Raw genomic sequence first — 22,908 nt, 5'->3', positions numbered from 1 at the left:
AATTGAGGGGTAAAAGAATACCTGCCCTCCTTTTCGCAGACGATACTATACTTGTATCGTAAACACCGAAGGGTCTGCAATGTTTACTAAATACATTCCAAACATATTGTAGTGAAAGAGGCCTTGAGATCATTTTAAGGAAAATATGGTTTTAAATGGCCAAAAATCGGAACATGTTAACAATTTTAGCTACTTGGGTGTTTCCCTAGATTCCAATTTATCTTGGAAAACCCAAATAGAGAAAAGTAAAATGATATTATCGCAAAACATGTTACCGATTACGAAAAGGCATGGAAATAGTCTTAATAATGCAGTTTCGCCAGCACTAGAGGTATTTAGGTTTTAAGCCCAATCAGCAGCATTATATGGAACTGAATTATGGGGACCCTCGTGCAAACAGGTTTTTCAGGTTGTCGAAAATAGAGCCTTACTAAGACTACCTGTGCGTACGCCACTAATACCAATCATTCTTGATCTGAATATGAAAAGCACTGACCATCATGCGATGTTGAGACCATTGATGCTCTGGGTTAGACTGTGGTCGACACTAGTACTGTCAGATTATAAAGAGGGTCTAAAGGAAATTATGGACTTGGACCAAAACAATGTATTTGAATGGCGCAACCATGTTTGCAATTGGTTAAAAAAGATCGGTCTGTCAGACTTTTGGGACGATCCGTCAACATTAACCCAAAATTCAAAAAAGATTTTAAAGTTATCATTTTGGGCATACATGGATCATAGTAGGTCAAGTGAAAGAGTGAATGGATCTTTAACAAGCAGGTTTCTTATGTTTAAAAATAGTGCTTGCTGTGAATGTTTTTTAGATGAAGTATATCCACCACTTGCTAAAACACTATATATGAAGTATAGATATGGAGTTTTGATGACAAACTCAAGTGTAGCAAGGGGGTCAAATGATAGTAACGATCTATGCACTTTAAGTTCAGGTAAAACTAAAGAAGATGACCTGCATATTCTGTTTTTTTGTTCTGCGTATGCAGTTCCTAGAAAAATATGGATTAGACCACTTTGTTTAAATATAGGTGTGAGATCGTATAGAGAAGCAGAAATGATCTTAAAGAGTGATACTAGCCAGGTCATTATTTTTGGTATTAGTAGGTTTTTGCTAGCTACAAATTTTATAAGAGCCAAAGCAGGTCTGAAACTGTAGTTTGAAATGTATGAGCTGCACTATGAAACGATAATGTTATTTGTATTATTAATGAATTTAAAATGTGTATATATTCAAATACTGGTTCCTCATTATTGCTGGATTAGAACAATTATGGACTTAATTACGAATGTTATATGTTTTTAATCACTATATATGCCTTTTTAATTATTTATAAAAGGTTTTTAATGTAATGATAAACGCCCCTACAACTGTCTCCCTTGTAATAGCTAATGGACTGCACTTTACATCACCTGGTACCTAGTAATACCATCAACTAATGTTTTTTATGTATTAGTATATGTTTTTATGGATCTTTTATGGTACTAATGTATCGAAATAAAGAATATGAACTAAGCAACTTCCAGCACCTCATGCCTATTCCTGGCTTCTCCCTCAAAATGTTGTGATGAGAATCACCTTTTCATCTGTTGGCCCCCTTCAAGATTCCTTACAGCATGCATATGTTTTCCTATAAAGACCAAACCAAATCAATAGTGATACTGCAGGATGCAGTATTTCCCAGGTCAGGTAAATACCTTCTATTCTGAGATTTCTTCAGGAAGATGAGGAAAAACACATAGGGCCCGATTCAAAAAGGTAAATTCACATTTTTTAGTAAGTTTACTACTTTTCAGTATTCACAAAGATAAACTTAGACCAAAGGTTTAATTTTACTGGATCACTGCCAATTCTAAAAAAAAAAATCTTATTTTAAATGCAGCCTCGATTCCTCTAAGAAAAATCAGCTGCATTATAAAAATAAGTTTGATTTTCTTAAAAGCAGTCACAGACGTGGCCACCATTACTGTGACAGTCTCCAATCATAGTGAGTCCCAATGTGGAACCTACCTCACTAATACATTGGCTGGTTCATAAAATTCTTTACTGGTTTCAAAAACACTTGTCACAATTTGCGCCCAATATTTTGAGACCAGTGTTTTGTGCGTCTGGACTAATATGTATTTCTCTTTAAGAGTTGGACTGTTCAGAATGAAGCATATGTACTACGCATCTGCGCTCTTTAAGAACTGTTCTCTCTACTTCCCTGGTACAGTAACTATAATTTTAGCTAGTTAAAATGAATGATAGTTGTGCCAGCAGCTGTACCAGTTTCCTTTCTGCACAGGAAGAGTTCATTAACAATACATGTCTATTTAAAGAACGTTCTAGTTTCTTCTGGGACTGGCACCAAGAAAATCACCCGAAACCCACATTCAAACTTTGAAACTAACATTAAATCAAACACAGTGATAGTCATTTCCTTTATAGTTTGCAGGACTGGTAACTGGTGCTTTAGTTTTTCAAGCAATGGAAACCTATTATTCTAGATTTTAGAGAGTGCTTCCATAGCTATATTTTAGAAACTCAGCAAAGTAAGGAAGAGGTTCAATTCTCGAGGGCATGCAGTTGCAACTTCACAGTAGCTGACAATGTCAGGTTACAGGTAAAATCTGTCACCTTTTTTTTTTGAGCGAGAGGCTCTTTTAGGTAGAAACTAATGCAGGCGCTGGGTCAGGTTGCTATGTGTATTGTGCAACTAAATTGAAAGTAAGTGCACCATTACCTCTCTCTACGAGTGTAAACGTGTATTTTGTATGCAAAAAATCAGAATTTCAATTAATAATTTCACACTTTAAAGCTGCCCTAGAGATGTGGCGTGGGTGTACGTTAACATCCATATACCTGTACGTTTGAGGGTATTAAACACCAAGGGCCCGATGTAGGTCGCCAATTACCAGTCGGTAACGGCCGATTTTGGCCGTTACCGACCGGTATTTGGGTTTTGCTATGTAGGGGCTGAAAATTACAGAATCGGTATATTTACAGATTCAGTAAAATTACCGATTCGGTAAATTACCGAATCGGTAAACATAGCGATTCTGTAATTCTAAATGTAAGTGGCACAGTTTACAGTGCCACAGGCCCTTAGAAATTCGTCATTTACCATGTAATACTGTTGCATGGTAAATTACGAATTTCTGTGTACATGCACATCTGTGCATGTACACCTGTGCAATGTGGCACACATACATGCCCTAATGTGTCACATTGCACACAAGGCAAAATCTGGGGTGCTACAGGGTGTCAAAGTGACACCCTGTCCCCCTTGGCAATTCGGTAGCCCATAGGAATCAATGGCAAACACCGATTCTGTATTTACAGAATCGGTAAATACCGAATCATACCGATTCGGTATTTTTTACCGAATGAATACCTACATCAGATTTACCGATTCATGAATACCGAATCGGTAAAATTCGGTATTTATGAAGCGGTAAATCTGATTTACCTACATCTAGCCCTAGGTATGGTGAGTGGAGAAGTGTGGCTCAATGGTTATAGCGGTAGACCCTGATGCAGAGGTCTAGCTGGGACCAGGGTTCAATTCCCCGCCTCGGCAGGTCTATGGTTCAAAAATTCCACAGACCTGATAATTCTCGCCTTGGTGCCTATTACAATCATGGAGTCCCTCTCTGCAACTCTGGGCAATAGCTTGCTTAATCTCCACAACGGCCCCCACAATGCTAAGGATGCCTGGCCTCCACCTTGAGGGTGCTCAGGAGTGGAGACCTCACAGGGAAAGCCAGGTTGGGTCCCACAGCGGTATTCGTACAAGCGCCTTGAGACCTTTGCGGGTGAGTAGTGCGCTATACAAGTATCAATTTACATTTACTAGGTAGCCACACTCCCATCCGGGGTGCGGTTGGAACTTTCTTCTTTTCATTTTGGTTTAATGTTCAGAATCGATCATGAACTAATTGTAATGTATGGATGGGAGACTTAGGCAGTCCCAACTACAAACTCGAGTTTGTATTCTATATTAATATTGAGTATCAACACCTGAGTCCGAATTATGAAATGGGCACACACTCTCTTTAAATGGTGCGCAGCTCACAAACAAGGACTGTGCACCCTATTGCACTGAATTGCAAACTTGCGCTGCCCTCAGGACTGTGCATTCAGTGAAAGGCAGCACCAGTTGCGTAGCAAAGGGAGGGGGGGGGGGAGTCCGCCCCAGGAGACACATGTTTTGACCACTGTGGACTCTCACCCACTCTTACCTGTGGCTGTGGTGCGGCGACAAAGAGAGGAACTGCCGGTACCTCCCTATCTTCCATTTGGCAAATGCAGGGGTTGTCAAGGGCAGCATAAAGCCTAGCTACGCCACTGGGCAGAGCAGTTGCTTTAAAGCTGCTCCATGGTTCACAGCGCGGGCAGAATCCCACCTGTACTTTAAAGAAGAGAGAGATATCCCCATGCAGGCGGTTGCTGTGAGTGACTGCAACTACCTGCAGGGGATATCTGAAAGGCCCATGTGCACCAGCACTATCAGTATTACAGAAGGGGATGCACAAGCGTCTGTGGTTACATCTGTAGTACCAATACCATTGTGCCCCAGGGGCACACAAAGCACACACGCCCTTGGTTCCACTCGGGCACAATGTCTAATACAGCCCCTGGAGAGAGAATGAATGGATTTAGAGCAATCTTATAAGTATGGAAGAAGCGAGCGTGAGGCACTACTTTAATCTGAGGGGCCTACGAGAGAGATCAGAATGAAAACTTTCCCCTAAAATCCAAGGCCAGATTAGGGTTTTTAGGCACAGAGGATCACCTAAAGTTGATCCAAACTGGTGAACTGTTAAAGGATGAAGAATCCCTTTTCCTATTTATTATCATATGCTTATGCCACATCCAGGCATTCAATACCTTCAGGCATGTCCTTAATTTATCCACTGTAACTCTGAACATGTCTGAGTCAAAGAGGCAATCTTTGTGTGGGTCCTCAGGAACAAGAGCAAAAACTAGTGACATGCAGACCCTATTCTTGCTACCTGGATCCAGCTGGTACTCATGGTAACCAGGTTCTGTACTACTTCACTGCAAAGTAGTATTAAGGCATCACCAGGTTGGACTCTAGAATACTTTTTTATGCAGCCAAGCTACTGAGGCTGGCGATGGGCCTATGCAAATTTCATCACAGATGGAGGCTACGCAGTACCCAGAAAGGACAAGTGGAAGTGCCCTCCAAATAACAGGAAAGAAATTCAACAGTGGCAATAGGAGGGAGAGTGCTTGTCAGGCAAAGTCACTGCTCAGCTCACCTGTGGGTGTAGGGTGTTGGTTTTGGCAACTCTTGTTCAGTCTACGTTGAGGGGTAGAGGCGGCTCCTTTGTGCTCTCTTTTCACGTCTCTGGACTCTTTGAACTAACCAAAGGCCTCCATGAAGGAATGTTTATCAGGAGCCCAGCAGAGATACGGCCATCAGATCTTTGGCTGGGCATCGTGCTTCCCCCAAAATTGGTAAATATTGTTTCAAACTAAGACCTCAAAAAAGGGATTTAGAAGGGCTTCTCTATACCCATGCTTATGTTAGGGTCACATCAAACTTATGCTACATCAAGGATGTCCTTTTGGGCCACTAGATCTGAAGTTTGGGTGGTACTATGAGATTACAGGCCCATTGTAAATTTCTGAAAATGAAAAAGTATAGAGGCAACGACTAAGTGTTGGGAATGGCACCAGATGAACAGTTGGTGATTGGCTTTCAGTCGGCAAGAGCCATAAATCATAGTCTGAATATTTGCAGTGATTTCATTTATTTTCTCTTTCTCTAACTGTCTTTGACTTTAGCAACAACTTGCTTGCAATCTTCTGGAGGATCATGCCGACTATGGGAGCTCAAAATCCTAAAACAAAGCTGCAATATTTTCTAACCATGGCAGGACGTCTAATCCTGATGTCACAAAGGGCTTCTCTGAAAATAGAACCTTTGAAGTCCATCCATGCCCTTTTCCATTAGGGTCAGGTACACATATGGATGGGATGGTCAATGGCACGTAATGCTAGTTATGACTGCAAAACAACCGTTGATGTTGATTCTGGTGGGGATAAAAACACCAGAGAACACATCAGAGAACACATCATTGAACAAATCATTGAAAAAATATTTTCAAAGACCAATATGTTAACACCCACCTGCAATTTCACCAGGGTAATTTTGGGCCTGTCCAGATCAAATGTGCAATCCACATTAAGGAGAAGCAACATGGATGCATCATCTATTTACAGGATTTCCAAGATAAAAAGTTTAAGGTCGTCATGTAGGCTAACTATAGTACCCTTTTCTTCTCGCGCTCTATGCTGTCTTCATAGTTGACATCATCTCATTTTATGGTTTTTTATGTCACAAGTATGCTGACGACATGCAAATCTTTCATTCACAACTTTTTCACCTCTCCTACAATCATGTTCATGTGGAAATCATCTAAGGCAGAGGTCGCATGCTTTTCTTTCTTGTTGACATCTAGGGCTGGAGTTCATTCAGCTCTAAAATACAACTTCTTGCTATTTCAATAATTATTTACTCTAGCTCAGTTTCAACCAATCGATCAGCGTATATATTTTAATATGAAAATATAGTCAAATATGTTTGTTGCATGCCATACATGTTGGATACTTAGAGCTGTATTGGCCCATGCTATTCTCTGTCATGCAACACAATTCCCAACTCAACGCTATGTTCATCATGATCTTGTCACTGTCATAAGTATAGTTTGATTGTATCATTGCACATCATTTTTTTAAAATAAATAATAACTGTAATGAACAGCATGGGGGTTAAAGGGGCACCATTGCTGGTCTTCTCTAGAAACATATTTTACTGTTGCACTCTAGTATCCAAATGTACTTAGAGCATGCAGTGTCAGTTTCTATCTTATTATTAACTTTCCATTAGCAATACAGAAACATGGAAAAGAAACTTGTTAAAAAGAGGTCCCACACTTATTCAGACATGCAGTGCAATTTGTCTACCACAATATTGTTGTAGAATACAGGTTTAGGAAAGGCTCAGGTTGACAAGAGCAAAGTGAGTCATGCTCACCATCAACCCCCCGGCTTATTGTACCTGGTTGAGCTAAATCTTTCATCTGAGTCTATGTGAACCCCATCCATCTCAGAAGGGACATCAAGCACTATCCCTAAAGTCTCTCTACGGACTTCATATCCCCTGAAACTTCTGTGGACATGCACATGCTTTATACAATGCTTCCACTGCTTGCATACACCCGTCGATTTTGGCAATCCAGTGCTCCGGTCCTGGAACATTTGGACTTCCCAAATCAAATATGTCTTTTGCCCACGATTAGGATGATGTTACAAAATAACAGTGCATACTTGGGTAATGCTTGATTCCGTCCGAGTCCCCAATGTTGTCAGGGGAGGATTAATAAGTAGGTTGTCTCTTTAACCACTTGATCCATTTGTCTACCAGCTCCAAAAGGTATGAAGCAGCATCCCAGCACGGACATAGCTTCTCAGGCATCTATCACTGTTCATTTTCCCCATTGAACAAATGCCTGGCACTAGTAAAACAAGCATGATGCAGTATTTTAAGTCGCACAACACAGAACCCCGTCCTAATGGTGAGCTCGGTTGGATATTGTTGTATATTTATACTTACTTCAATATGACTACTTGGTGTCTGTAGTCCTTTCTTAGTGTTCTTATCTTACCAGTCTCCCATACTACCTAAGAGTGTTCAATCTGTGATGTGAAGATTCCAGCCTTGACAGTTGATGGTCTGGTCAGCTGTGAGGTTTACTGCCGTGACGAACAAACACTGTTATAGAGAAAGTAAACTGTCTATTCCCGTTTTTGCTGGCCACAATGATGGATTGTAGAGAGTAGACTGGCTCTTCATGTTTTGTTGATCGAAGGGGAGAAGGTGGTCATCATCATTATCATCTTGATCCTGATTCGCTTTCTTCGTGTTCTGGAAGTTCATGAGGTTGCTGACCTCCTAAGTGTTATATGTTTCCTTCTTTGTGTTTCTCCATGCTTTAATTTAACTCTTACCCTTTGTTTGAGTCTTTCATTTGTGTTTTGTCTGTAAGGGGAGAAGATGTGTTGTATATTTATACTTACTTCAATATGACTACTTGGTGTCTGTAGTCCTTTCTTAGTGTTCTTATCTTACCAGTCTCCCATACTACCTAAGAGTGTTCAATCTGTGATGTGAAGATTCCAGCCTTGGCAGTTGATGGTCTGGTCAGCTGTGAGGTTTACTGCTCTGCTGTCTAACTTAATAAATCTATCTTAATAACCTGAAGACGTGTCCTGCTGCCTACTTAATCTATTTACAACAGATATCAACAGGTTTCATCCGAGTCTTCTACTTCAAAGATACCCAGGTACTCTTCTCACTTATCCTTCAGTCCATCTATAGAGGTCTGCCACTCTACTGGCATCTCTTCCCTCATATCCAGAGCTTATCACCACGCCTCGTAAGGGCATGTTGCACTTGCTTGTAGCAAAATTGGGGATTGTCCACTACGTCATATTGTCATTGAAGCTCTTCCAATGATAGTATCCCATGTCTGTCTCATATGTCCCGCTTCTGTGTAGCACTTCTCCACACCTTAAACTCTAGTTCTTTCGGAGTAGTTTGTTGACTTACACAGCTTTTGCCGTACAACATTCGTATATAGCCACCCAAACTCACATTCCGCCTGTCAGCCTGCAAAGCATGTTCTTGCTGAGAGGCGAAGGTCCACTAAAGCAGCACCAGTAACTGAGTCCCCAATAATACATCCATAAGTTTGGAAGAGCAATATCTCCCTTATATGGGTTCCTAGACAGGGTCAAAAACACTATACTGCAGACACCCCCATTTCATAGCAGAGAAAGGGTTACAGCATCCACAGTGTGTATGAACTTGTAGGTGTTTCATAAAGTGTGTTCTGCAACATAGGCACAAATTTAGTCAACGTAACCATATTGTAGATGGCAGGTCTACCCATTTGCGAAGTTGGAAGTCCCCTCCAGTGACCTACTTCCTGTTAGTTTTCTTCCAGGATCCTCCCTAGTTTACATTGCGGAAATACAGCTGTGTCTAAGGACACATAGATTCCCAGAATACCAAACACCTCTGCTCTGTGTCAATGTTAGAGGGCACTCCCAGTCAGCGGGCAGTTGCCACAGGGCACTTGAGAGCACCAGTGATAGGTGTCACTTAATATGTACCCCTGAATATGTCCCAAACATTTCCAGAATCCCCAGATCTGTAGGAATAGTGTGTATAGAGTGTATTGGGTCTACCAAATTTTGATGCTGATCATCAGCATGTAAGGAAATCATATTTTTCCAGTGCAGGCCACAGCATAGCCTGGAAATGAAGCATCCTCCCTTAACCAATTAGCTAGGGTCTCCAGTTCTAATGTGAATATGAGGTAAGAGAGTGGAAAACACTGCCTTCTCTTCCTCCCCAAAATTAATTCCTTCATGATTACCCCATTGAGTCTGTTATTCCCACCAGGTTGGCATACAGAAATCTCTTCTTGGACAGAAACTCAGGCCGGAACACATTTTCTGCAAAATTCCCAGCAAATAAGCCCATGGTGTTGAATCACATGACTTTTCTTCATCCAGAAAGAGCAGATGGATTTAATGTCATCTCATTAGACACCCAAATAATCTCATAAAATTGTGGTGTGCTGTTCATAGAGGCATACAGTCTGATTGGTCAAGGGCTATTTATAAAGGATTACCTCAATAAGGCGATTGGCAAACACCGTGGGCAGTTACTTGATTTCCGCGTCGAACACACATACAGTGTATGCAGTGGTGCATACTTGAAAAATGTGGTTGACTTCTACTAGACTTGGATGCAGTAGGACATTTTCCAGAGATCGGGCCATTTTTCCGCAGACTATAATTTTGAATGTTCTTTTAAAATGTGAAATGCGCTCAATAAAGTTAACATTATCGTATAAAAAAGAAAGACATGATCTCTTGAGCTGATACCCCCTTGTCAAAAATACCCATATAACATCCACTAGAGAGATTGGGCACTACCTCCTTTTTAGGTTTTGCCTAGTCAATGCGTACGAAGTACGCATGTGCTAGGAAAAACCTAATGAGTATAGTATGGGGCTTGGAATCCGCCCCGCCTTCCATTGGCTAGCTCCATAAATGGAGGCTAGCCATTGGAAGACACGTTTGTCCGTCAATGCAGGACCAGATTCGGGGGCGTTCCCGAGAATTTTTGGCTTTTGGCGACGTCAGCCGAAAGCCTGTTCTCGGGAACGCCCCCGAATCTGGTCCGGCATTGGAAACACCGGAAGAAGATGTCCGGCCCGCCGCCTGGTTGTGGGCGGGGCCGGGAGGACGTGGTTTCCGCTTCCCCCTTCCTTGGGGAAGCCATTGCCTGCCTTGCCGGTCTCCCGTGTTGTGAGGGAGACCGGAGATGCTGCCCGCAGCGAGAAGCCGGCCCGAAGGAAGCAGCCGTGTGCCTCCAGCCAGGGCCGCGCTGGGATTGGCCCAGCCGGCCGAGCCTCCGCCACGTCATCCGGAGGAGGAGTGGAGAGCAGGAAGCAGCCTGCGTCTGTCCCGAGGCTCCCGAGCGAAGGAAGAGCCCCGGGGAAAGAGCAAGTCCCGCATTTTCCTAACATTGGACTGTCATGTGGTACCATAATGATGCATCTTTGTCTTTCCCCTCTATATTCTGCCTGTAAGCCCCCTTGTATGCGGGTGCCTACTGCGTCAGCCAACAAGGGCTGCCCATCGATTAGCATGAGTGCATTTTGCTATTTGTTGAGAGGAAATTGCATATTTTGGATTTCTCTGTGCTTGTCTGGTATGGTGAGGGTTGCCTTACGGTTTCCAGCCTCCTTGCGCAATTTAATGAGCGCCAGTTAAGGGCTATTCTTCGGTGTGGAGGCGCAGGATGCCCCGGGGCCCCCTCCCCTAAACCTGGATGCAGCTGCTGAGAGGAAGGAGCCCAGACCAGCCATTCCAGGTTTAATGGCGTTTTTTTTACAGCGGGGAAGTGAAGGTTAGCCGTCGCTGTGAGGCTATGTCCCTGAATTGAGGTGACTTGCTACATAATTGCTGGGATCCTGGCGGGGCCTCCGCTGCTGGTTATATGCCCTCAAAACTTCATAAAATGTCTGGTGGGGGCGGGCCTCCTTACTGAACAGGAGGCAAGTGGGCGTAGCAAGTGCCCTCTCCTCCACGACGCCTATCATAATACGCATTTGTAAAGCGCACGTGCGTTTCTTGATACTGTATACAACTTTTTTTTCTTCAAACTCCGTGGTACCTTTTCCCGTTTTCCGACCTCAGGAAGATGAACAGGTAAGTGGGTCGTGGCATGAAACGAAAGCCTGTCCGTCGATGCATTAGGTCACTGAGCCATCAGACCTGTGTCACTCCAGGTGGCTCTTGGCAGGTTGGAGCAACTTATCCAATTGTGTATTTTCGCTTTCCTTCGCCCTAAATCAGAGAGATCTTTCACCCGCAGGGCTGAGGAGGACGGAGCAGGTGTAAACTGCACTGCCTGCCGACTTTCTCCTTCAGTGTGGGCTTAGAGAAGAGCTGCGCTGCTCATAATGTCCTGCATTGCGGGAAATACCAGATCCATTTGAGACACGTGATAGCCGAGCAGAAGGAGTTATTGGTCGCCCTCGGGATAGTTGTTGTTTTAAAGTTGTTACTATGTCTGCATTTTTTTTACCCACTCTGCTTAACCTGCGGGTTTTGTTTGTCGACGAAGTACCAATGGATGGAAAAGTTACTTTGCATTTTGCAGCCGACGACACTTATAGGTGCTGCTCATTTTCATACGGCCCTTGGCACAGAGACTACATGGTCTGAAGTTTTACCCCGCCTCTGTCTCGGCCGCCCAGCGCCCGCGGTTCCGACCCACATTGCTGTGCCCACTTTCTTTCGTGATTCCGGCCGCTTAACTCGCGTCTCTCTCCATGGAATACTGTCTCTACGCTTTGTTTTCTCTCCCTCTACCTTTATATTGCGACCACACAAACGTAACTTTAATTATAGATTGGACCATGAATACAGTTTTCTTCGCCCTTCCAAACCTTGGGTGCGCCATTTTGTGTAAAAGCCTTTGAATCCCTGCTTCACACCGCGTTCTCACTCCGCATTGCACGCACACCCCACGCGCCTTTTAATTAGGAGGCATCTTGATTTTCAGGGCCGGTTACTCACCGCCTCGGAGCTCGTATGTCGGTGACTTGTGCTCATGTATCTGATTACTCACGCGCGAGTCAGCCTGTACTCACTTCCTGCCCTTATTGTCTTCAGAGTGTAATGAGCTTCAGGATCTTAATGCGGAGCCCCCAACACTGAAACAATAATATATACGCACAAAGGTAAAATATCTTCTTTGATGCCAGGCCAACGCTAACCCCCCCCCTCTCCTCCCCCAGGCCCTCTATGCGTCCTGGGGAGGGAGGGAGAGAGAGAGGTCTCGCACTATAATGGTTACTTTTAACAAATTGTGTGTTTTCAGTGCTTGTGGACGCATAAAGGGGCAGCTGTGTTCAGGTATCACAAAGGTGCCAGGTGCCATGTGATGAGTCTGCAATTTACCATTTATTTACCTGATGGTGGTCTTTCCTTTACGTAATGGACAGGGTTAAAGTTGTATGGGATTTATTTTTTATTTTTAGCTCTGGGTATTTGTAATACTTTGTTCTGTCTACATCTAAGTACTTGACCGGATAGGGGAGAGTGTAGAAGGTGTGTGTGGGTGTGTGTGTAGAGGGGTCATGAGGGGGGAATATTTATTTACTGTGTGTTTTAATTATTAAAACATCGCAATCTATAGAAATGTAATTAAAAACGTAAATGGGTTCCCAGTGTGAGGTGCAAAATAGATTAAATGGACTGTTTTACCGCTTTTGAAAAAGATTGTGACCCTGCCCTGTGGAACGGAACATACACATGTAAACCTTATAGGGAAACGTCATGAATAGCGGAATAAAGGTGTGGGACGGACTCCCAACAGCAGACCTTTAGCTGAGTAGGACGCAGCTTCCAGTTAATGTCAGTCTGTCATTTATGGTTCGTGGGGTCAACAGGCTAGAGTAGAAAGGTCTACTGCATATACTAGTGAATACAGTCATCTCTATATACAGGAAAAATGAGTTATATTTAGAGGGGTCGGAGTGGGACACAGTGTGTGGATGGATGCATGATGGATGGATGGATGTATGCATGATGCATGGATGTATGGGTGGATGCGAGGATAGGTTGTTGGTTGGTGGATTGCATAAATTGTTGAGGGATTGGCTGTATATATGCATCTATCCACCATCCATGCATCTATCCATACACCCATCCATGCATGCACCCATGCATGCATCCACCAACTCATCAATGCAAGCATTACAACAAGAGCCTGCAGCTCTCCTTCGTCTCTCCTCGCCCCCCCTTCCCTGAGCCCGCATCTCTCCTTCGTCTCTCCTCGCCCCCCTTCCCTGTGCCCTGCCCTGCTATTGTAAATGACAATGCCATTTATTTATGTTAAAAAAACATAAATAAAAAAAATGTCAAGAGCAATGCCAATAGCTCTAACTTTAACAAAGGCAAAACCATTGCATTGTAAATGCTTGTTTAAAAATGGGTACAACTCCTGCCGAATGCCAAGAAGATGGACTCTGCATTATATTTTTGTATCTTGTTTCCTTCTTAAACTTTAACAAAAGAACAAAACAATAAAGAGTTTAACATTGGTTTAATTCAGGTTTCTCTTATAACGCATTCTGAGGAGCTCGGTCTGCTGGTAATATTTCATAAACATTCATCACTATGGGGCATATCAGCAAGACAATTATCACCGCTTTAGAAGCCGGAAAGCGGCGATAATTGTATCGCACTGTTAGTAAGGTCACGCTATCGCGTGAACCCTTGATTTAGTGCCATGTCCATGAACGCCCAGATTTGCATCTCTAATGAGATGCAAAGTGGACGTACCCTGCCAAAGTATTGTGGAGAATGTCGCTAACTGACATATCTCCTATTATCAATGTGAACTCTAACAGTCTTAGCGATCATAAAAGTAGCGCTAACCGCACTTTACGCAGGTTCCTTTACGCCTGCTGACGACCTGACTTAGCCATAATATCCAATGGAAGGTGGATATCATGGCTAAGTCTGGCATGCCCTATTATCAAGGTATCGCCGTTCCCTGTGTGATTATCGCTGGATTACTAGCAATAATCCCACAATTTTTAGCTAACTCTGGGTTATTTATCGCTTTTGAGAGAAGTGTCGCTGATAGCGCGCTTTCTCAGCGATAAATCCCTGCAATAGCCAGCGATAATAATCCTCGCGCTAAGCGCGCTGAGCGATAATTATCGCCGGACCTTGATGATATGCCCCATGAGTTTCAACTAAATTAAGTCTATGCATCAGTAGCCATTTACGCATAACGTTCTCTTGCCTCACTATTAATCAATGAACTGAAACAAACAAACTCGAAGTGTGATATACAATTACATTTGATTCATTGAAGAATTCAGAGATGTGGAAGAAACGAATATAATTATCTAGAAAACAAATAAACTCCCAACTCTACGAAACCAACTAAAATACAAGACCTGCTTTATTCAATGAAAAACACTTTTTTCCCGCCTCCTGCTTGTCATAGGTTCAGTCCAGTGCTGCTCCTTTTGGCTACATCTTAACTGCTTTGCTTGGCCGATACCAAACTTATGTTTACAGCTGAGGAGCATTGCCCAAGTGCAGGTTCCTTAAACGTGCATTCCTTATCTAACATTTAGGGGAACTGTTTATTTTTTATTATTGCTTTCCTCTGGTCGCAGACTATTACTGGCCCCACCACCCCGTCTGATTTTAATTGTACCTTTCTGCTGCAAGCAGTTAAGAGCGTCGTCCAGGAATACATAACTATATGCACAGTTGCCATGCTTTATATACCTGTCAACAAAGCCAATAAGTTTGACTATTTATAGACACATACCTCTGCAGTGCATTAACTAATAGAAGTTTCTTAATGTTATAAAGTTGTGCATAATCAATAAAAGGCTGAAGACTCGCCCACCCTCTCCGTGCGCTGGCCATCAGTGGCTTTGTCAGACTTCAGCAGCGTTCCTGCAGCCAGGACAGCGGCGGTGTGTTTATCCTACATGTAAATGAAATACTGTTTCTGAAATTTGGGCAAGTGACTGGCTGAGGATCACTGTGCAGCGACTCTTCCACAAGCCCTGCGCTAATGGGAATTCACAGGCCGGGCTGCAACATAGTGGGCTAAGCTGTTTGCCCAGGATCACACAATGTCGTGAGGCATAAAAGCCGGGCTTTGAATCCGACCTCGCTACTGTCGGCAATGTGCTCTATTAAGACATGGCTTGGCAGTTCGGGCTGGACTGTTCCCAGGAGGCAAAGGGTCAGACTGATTTGCATACGCCATGTCTGAACTGGGGTGGTGGAGTGAGCTAAAGAATGGTGATGGATTAAACCCAGATCAGTTGACTGGGGGTGAGTGTATGATTTGCTCAAACGCTCCATCCATCATCCCCTTTGGTATCGCTTTGTTCCCCCTAAGTTGGCAGGGTATGCCCAGATGTGGGTCCCTTGCTCACTCTACCACTGGAATCAAGATAGCCTGGCTGATGAGGATTATTAATCCGAAACTGGTCCCAGGATGCTTGTTTCCGGTCCAGGGAAGACATGGCTTGGCAGTTCAGGTTGGACTGTTCCCATGAGGTACAGGGTCAGACTGATTTGCATATGGCCATGTCTGAACTGGGATGGTGGAGTGAGCTAAAGAATGGTGATGGATTAAACCCAGATCAGTTGACTGGGGGTGAGTGTTTGATTTGCTAAACGCTCTGTCCATCATCCCCTTTGGTATTGCTTGATTGCATTTGTGCACAGCTGTGCCGGTATCGGAAGCAGAATCTTTGATCCTGGTGACTCTGTTATGCTGTGCACCCCCCTTCCGCTCCTACTTTGGACGCTGTGCCCAGCTGGGGCCTCAGTAAAACTGCTCTCCTGTGCCTCACTGCTGTCAGAATGTTTCACTTTCTCAAGAGTCGCAGTCAAACCACCCCTTCCCCCCCCCTTCATTCATCATCAACTTCCTTGGCAATCACACTGCAGCACTGCAGATTTTAAATGGGAAGAGATACCAATTAACAAATTAAATTATTTACTTGTGAAAAGGTTCAAGCTTTGAATTTTAAATTTAGGATAGCTAATTTGTTTAATGTGCTAGTGTTCATTAGTATTTCCAGTAGCTTGGTGAATATTTAATAAAAATGTTCAGCAATTTGTGTAAAGTGCACATTGGTTGCAAGAAATGCAATAATAAAAAAACATTGGGCATTTGTACAAGCCCCTATCGCTATGGGAACGTCACTTTTTTGTGACGTTCCCGTGGCAATAGGGACCTTGCCTTATGTACAAGGCAGTGTTAAGCCACTTAACGTAGTTTAATGCTGCCTTGTACATAAAGCACCCATTCACGCTATGTTTAGCGTGAAAAGGGCATCCAGTGGGTATTGTGATGGGCGTTCCAGGGCAACACCCATTGTAATTGACTCTGCCCCCTATGTACAAGGGTGGCGTACATAGGAGGCAGCGCCAAAAATGAAGACCGGGAAAATCCTGGTCTTAAGTTGGCAAAACAAGGAGAAATGCATTATTTCTCTCTTTTGCTTTTTCCATGTGTGCTGCCTTGTGCAGCACACATGGGAAAAAGCAAAATGCCATGGTTTGTTTATGTACAGGAAGGTGTCCCTTCCTGAACATAAACAAACTTTTTTTTTTTAAATGCCATTTTGTAACTTTCATGTGTTCTGCATGAAGCAACACACATGAAAGTTACAAAATGGCATTTTAGGAATGTTTATGTGAAGGAAGGGACACCTTCCTACACATACCCAATCCTCACCTGCACACAGATACTCTTGCACCGTGCCTGCTTTGGCCCTAAGTTGTTAAACTAAGCGCCATCGCCGGGGGAAACGCAAGGCTGCACCACATTCTTGTAAATATGCTGCAGCCTTGGTTTTCCGAAGTGGCAGATTGTGTCATTTAGCCCAGGAGGCTAACGACATCCTTTGCCACTTCATTGTACATATCCCCCACTGTTGCAAAATGTGAGAATATTAGCGATCACGTAAAACACGCCTGCTAAACTCAAGAAAATAATTTGCAATACATTTAGTTTCAGGACCACAATAAACCTATTGTGTAACAGAGAATAATTTAATTTCTAAAAGAATGTTTCTTTAAAGCACAAAAATACATGTATTGGTAAAATCATAAATGGTGGTGGTGATGATTTCTTTAAAGAATTGGTAGGGCTTGATGTTTCTTGCATTTTCTAAATTGTACGAGTCGCACATGATTTAGCAATTTCACATTATTAAAGTACTGTGAGCTGCAATTTTTTCTGGTAGCTGGTTTCATCTTATAACTGCTGACTACATGCTCTACATTAAAAAAAATAACCAGTTGCCATATTAAAACAAGCATTTACAATGCAATGGTCTTGGCATTATTAAAGGTAGAGCTATTGGCATTGCTCATGACATTTTTTTTTTTTAAATCATAAATAAATGGCATTGTCATTAACATTGCCAATAGCTTAATCGTTAAATAAATTCCATTGACATTTACAATGCCAATAGCTTAATCGCTCGCAAATGCATGACCTATTGCATTTACACCCACACAGAGCCACACACACAAAGCTACCCACACACACATACAGAGCCACCCACACAGAGTCATTCACAAAGAGCCACCTACACATGGATATTAAACATTTGAAAGCCATGTTCCTTCTGACTTGAAACACCATCATAACTGCTGGTGACGTCACACGACGAAGGGTGTAGTTAGACGGTGAGGAGTCTCAGTTGAAGACCACAAAGGCAACATTGGACACTACACAGGCAACTTTTATTTATGTTTCCTAAACCAGTGGACAGTCTTAAAATCACTGCTGAGTTTGTTTCACTGTTCGTAAGAGGAGCCAAGAGAAGCAAAATATTGTTTAATTTTTAATAATGTAAAGCGTCCCTCTACTGAATAAAGGGTTGCTGTAGAGAAAGAGGTAGCAACAGAGGAGGAAGGTAGTGAGAGGAGAGTTAGGAGGAACCAACCAGGAGAAAGAAGGGAGGTGGAGAGGTGAGGCTGCGAATAAAGGTTAGACAAATTGAGAGATTACCTTGTGAGAGAGGTGGGGTACACAGATAAGAGTGAGTGATGTGAGGAAGAGAAGAATGAGATGGAGATGAAGAGGGTGGGGTGGGGTGGGGAGTGAAAGAGTGGGACTAGAAGGACGGGGAGAGGTGAGGTAAAATGAGATGAAAAGAGGCGAGTTAAAGGAAAAGATGAGGTTGAGAGAGAGGGGAGGCAGTGAGATTGGAACAGTGCGGTGAGGTGCAAAGAGAACAGTGACACAGTAAGGTCATGATAGTGAGTGACAGAGGTCAGGTACATAGAAGTGTACCTGCGAGAGGTGAAGGGTGCTAAAGAGATTTGAGAAAGCCAGAGGCGAGATGGGAGTGGGTACATGAAGATATAGTGGGCGTGAGTTAGAAGACCTGAGGCAACCTAAGGACAGAGGTGTGAGACACAGGTCGGTGAGGCAGAGATGGGGGCTAGAGGGTGGTACAGAGAGGGGACACTCAAAGGTAGATAGAGAAGAGCTGCAATTTATTTATTGTGAGATAGAGAGATAAGGTAATACAATATCGAGAGGTAGAAAGATGAGAGAGCCAAGGTAGAGGGAGATGATGTGAAGAGTAAGTTAGTGGAGGTAGACAGAGGTAAGTAAACATTAGTGAGGGTAGGTAGAGGAAGAAGGCGGAGAAAGAGGTGTGGTAAGGGTTAGATACATACGTAGGGGGTTTGGCAGAAAATGATAGAGGCGCAGAGGTAAAGGAGAGAGAGTGGTGAGGTAAGGTAAGGATAGGTAGAAAGAGCGAGAGTCAGGGGTAGAGGTACGCAGAAAGAGGTTGAGCTAAAGAGAAGGGGAAAGAACCAGAGATCACTTTATCGGTGGTGGGAGGTTGGGTTTGGGCTCTTGGAAAATGGGAGGCCTGTGCTTACTTCTTCCGTCTACGTGGAAAGCTGAAAAATAAATCCAAAAGATCTAAAAATGTACAAAGCTGAAGCCGACAATGAAACAAGGCACTGTCATAAAAGGGCAAGAGAGAGGCCTGCAGACGTCCAGTGTGGCGGAAAGGGCGCCACAATGTTGGACGTTGAAAGGCGGGGCCCCAATACATTTGCAATAATAGTTTTCCTTTTGGAATGCCCGAAGTGCAGGTTTCCAACACGTCCTTAAGTCCCAAAAACACTTGATGCAGCGTGTCAGCAACTTCTTTAGTGTCAACAAAATGGGATGCAGGGTTTTAGATACTTTTGGCCAGGTTGGAGCAGGCTGTGCGCTTCGTAGCGCTCTGGTGCGCTTCGAATGGGAAAAACAAAGGCCCTACCGATGCTCACGCATCAACGCAGGGACTCAGGAGTACGCGGCGGACAGTACAGGCCGTTCGCAGCGCACATATTTGTTCAGTCGATGCGATGCGTACAGTTCTCTGCTTTACTATCACAGCGTACAGTTCAATGCTTTTGGTCTTAGCGTACAGTTCCAATGCGCCCAGGCAGAGGTACGCGACGTACCGTTCACCTGGGTCTCAGGGCGCAGTTCAATATTAACCTGCGGTACACAGCGTTCAGAGCTAATGGGGAAATCAGTGCAGGGAGTGTACGCAGCGCACAGCTCCCAGCGTACGGTTCTTCCTGAATTAAAGAGGACGAAGCGTACCCTTCTCTTCGGGGAGCAGCAGGGGTACAATGCAGCCAGATGAAAGTACGCCTCATGGGGGATCTGGCCGCAATTGGCACCGTTTCAGCTCCGGCCCTGGCCCTGTTCAATTTCGGGTATATTAGAGGCCAAGGGTTTTATGGTGGGGGAGCTGGAATTGGGTCGAGGAGGGTGGGGGTAGGGCCCGCGGGCGGCAGCAGCCCCTTGTTTATGGGCAAATATTTTTCCGATAACCCCCCAATCCATCGGCACGGCGTTAGGAGATCACCCGATTGGATGGCCTGCATCAGAGAGTCGTGTCACGGTGATTTCTCCCCGGACGGGTTACGGGGGGGGGGGGTTGGGCCCGGGTTCACGCGGTGGTGTGCTATCCTACCACATACGGGAAGCCCTTGTTTGCTCGCCTGCTGCTTTTCCGGTCATCGCGATGCCTCCGTGGGGCTTGGGCCATGTTGTTGGGCTCCTGGCAGACAGGCTGCTCCGCGGAGTCCCGGTAGCCGGTTCCCGCTCCAGTGCCCCTTCCCATGTACGGGGTTCCTCAAGGTCACACCCTTTTGCCCAACAGCCGCCATGTCGCTGTCCCCAGGCGAAGCTGGAAGGGAACTTTTGGACGCAGGTGGGCGTGGAGGTCGCAGCTGGCCCGTCTCCTTTTTGTTTGGCCCAGCCATGCCTTCTCGTCCGCGGCAGGGTCGTGCCGCCCGTGGCGCCGCATAAGAATTGGCCCGTTGCTAGTACTGCACCCCCTCCCCTTTCCAGTAACAGTGAAAGAATTAATATCCCACGGGCACAGGAAGTCCGTGGTAGCATGCCGGTGCCCCAGCAGGGCATTACTGCGCAAGTTGGACCATTGCTCCCTGCTGCAGTGTGTCTGTCCGTAATTGCCAGCATGGGTCTGGCCGAGGTTTGAAAAGGGCTGGTTCTGGGGCTGCGGAGAAAGGAGGGTGCCGGGCATGCTGCAGAACCGCTTTTGCGATTTGCGGTCTTTACAGACAGTGTTCCACCGTGGGTTTTGCGTGATGAGTCCCGCAAACCCCCGCCATCCCATCTGCTGCAGGCCGTGGCTTGCATTGTTAGCATGGGGTGAGGCCCACGGGGGGAGCTTGCTGCGGGTGCAGCGTGACCTGAGCGAGGGGATGTGGGGCCTGCTGGCCTTGGTTTGGAATGCCTCCATCACCCTCCTCCTGTCCAGATCGTTGGCGGATTTGCATTAGGTTCCACAACCTCTCACCACTACCACCCCCTCCACGGGCCGCTCCGACGGGTGAGCAGGTGGACTTTGGCAGTTCCCATCAGGGGTGGATCGGCATCACCTGGACCTTTTAGAAGCGGGGGGGCCCTTTGGGGAACCCTAACCCCCGCGCCGGCCGCCACATGACCGGGCCCGGCAAGTTGTTTACAACAACTGGTCGCATCCAGTTGGGGTGTCGGAGGCCCGCGTTGTACCAGCTGCAGGGTGCACCCTGGGCTGCTGCATAGTGCAGCCTGGTGCGGCAGGCCGTTGTGGGGCTGACTACACCATGCGTGGCCATCAGGTCCCGATGGACCTCTGCCCCCCCCTTTGTAAGTACCGCCCGAGTGGGGTTATAGTCCTGCATTGGACCTGGCCACCGGTTGAAGCAGGGGATGCTTACCTGGCAATGCAGTGAGTACCGGTATATAAATCGGGCTTTGGGTAATTGGGACTTGCAATTCAAATGTCGAGCGTTTTGGCACCGATTATCGTATTGTCCCCCTTGGTCTTCTTCTATAAGCTGAAGCAATTTCCGGCTGGAGACTAACAATAAAAAGCCGTTTTGGTTCAAGAATCCGGAGCCGGGTTTTAGCAACGTGGACCAGGATTAGCTTGTCTGAACGATTCATGTCTCCTGCGGGACAAACTGTAGGCCACCCCCCTACATGTAGTTTGGGTAGAGAGCAGGGTTGGGAGTTATGTTAAGCTGTGAGATGTATTAGGGAAATATCGAGTGGCTTTCTAATAACAATGGAAATGTATTTACCACGCAACGTGCAAATGACATTTGTGATTTGCTCGTGAATGTCGCCCAGTGCTGAGCATCGAAGAAATTAAGCGTGCTTAGTCTGGCCCAAGTTTAACCACGGCCTGCATTCCATACACTGAGAGGGAACCAGGGTAAGAAATACATGGTCATGCGAGTGCTCACCGACTCCGGTGTAGAATCGAAGCAGCTCGGGGGGGGAGAAAAGGATGGGAGGCGTTGTTGGTCCATGAACGTTCAGCGAACAGTCTCACTACCCCCGCCCGAGCCCCTTTTGCCGCCTATAAATGCCGCATGGCGAGTGCAAATTTGACACAAAAAATAAATAATAAACGCACAGAGTTGGTCAGGTAATGCAATTATCGCCAGATCGGGAAGCGGGGTAATTTTGCCTGCCAGTTCAATATTAACCTGGTGTACACAGCGTACAGAGCTAACGGGGAAATTAGTGCAGGGAGCGTACGCAGCGCACAGCTCCCAGTGTACGGTTCTTCCTGAATTAAAGAGGACGAACCGTACCCTTCTCTTCGCGGAGCAGCAGGGGTACGATGCAGCCAGATGAAAGTACGCCGCGTGTGGGTCAGTTCGAAACTTTAGCGGTGGCACACACTCTATGAGAAGCATACCAGACGCAGGGAAGTACGGCAGGGGTACGCGGTGCACACTTGGATCCAGGCGGGGAAAACAAACGTTGCAGACTCCGAGTCCGTGGAGCAGGCTGCTGAGCCAGCAGCGCGCGGAGAGCCCTACTGTCCACAAATCACTGCTCCACTGCACCATGCCATGAACACGACCACATTTCTCCGAGGCGAGGCAGAAATGCCTTGGAGAAACACACGGCCATTTTGGGATTCGGGGGTGTGTTTTTAGGTTTGAGTGACGGATGATGTCACAGATAGAAAGAACTTAAAAAACACGCCCAAATCTCCAAAAGACGGGGCTTAAAGGGAGTGACGCCCCTCTCCTCTAATGGCTGGCCAGCATTTACTAGGCCAGCCAATGGAGAAGAGGGGCGGGTTCAAGCCCCCTACACTAAGAAACATAAAATCTTCGGAGGTCCGCCCACTGCTTACGCAGTGCGACAGAGTCCTCGACCTAAAAAGGAAGCAGTACCA

Source organism: Lissotriton helveticus, chromosome 4_1 (genome assembly GCF_964261635.1).
Source record: "Lissotriton helveticus chromosome 4_1, aLisHel1.1, whole genome shotgun sequence".
Classification (NCBI taxonomy): domain Eukaryota; kingdom Metazoa; phylum Chordata; class Amphibia; order Caudata; family Salamandridae; genus Lissotriton; species Lissotriton helveticus.
The sequence above is the reverse complement of the archived record's forward strand: the minus strand, read 5'-3'. Positions refer to the sequence as shown.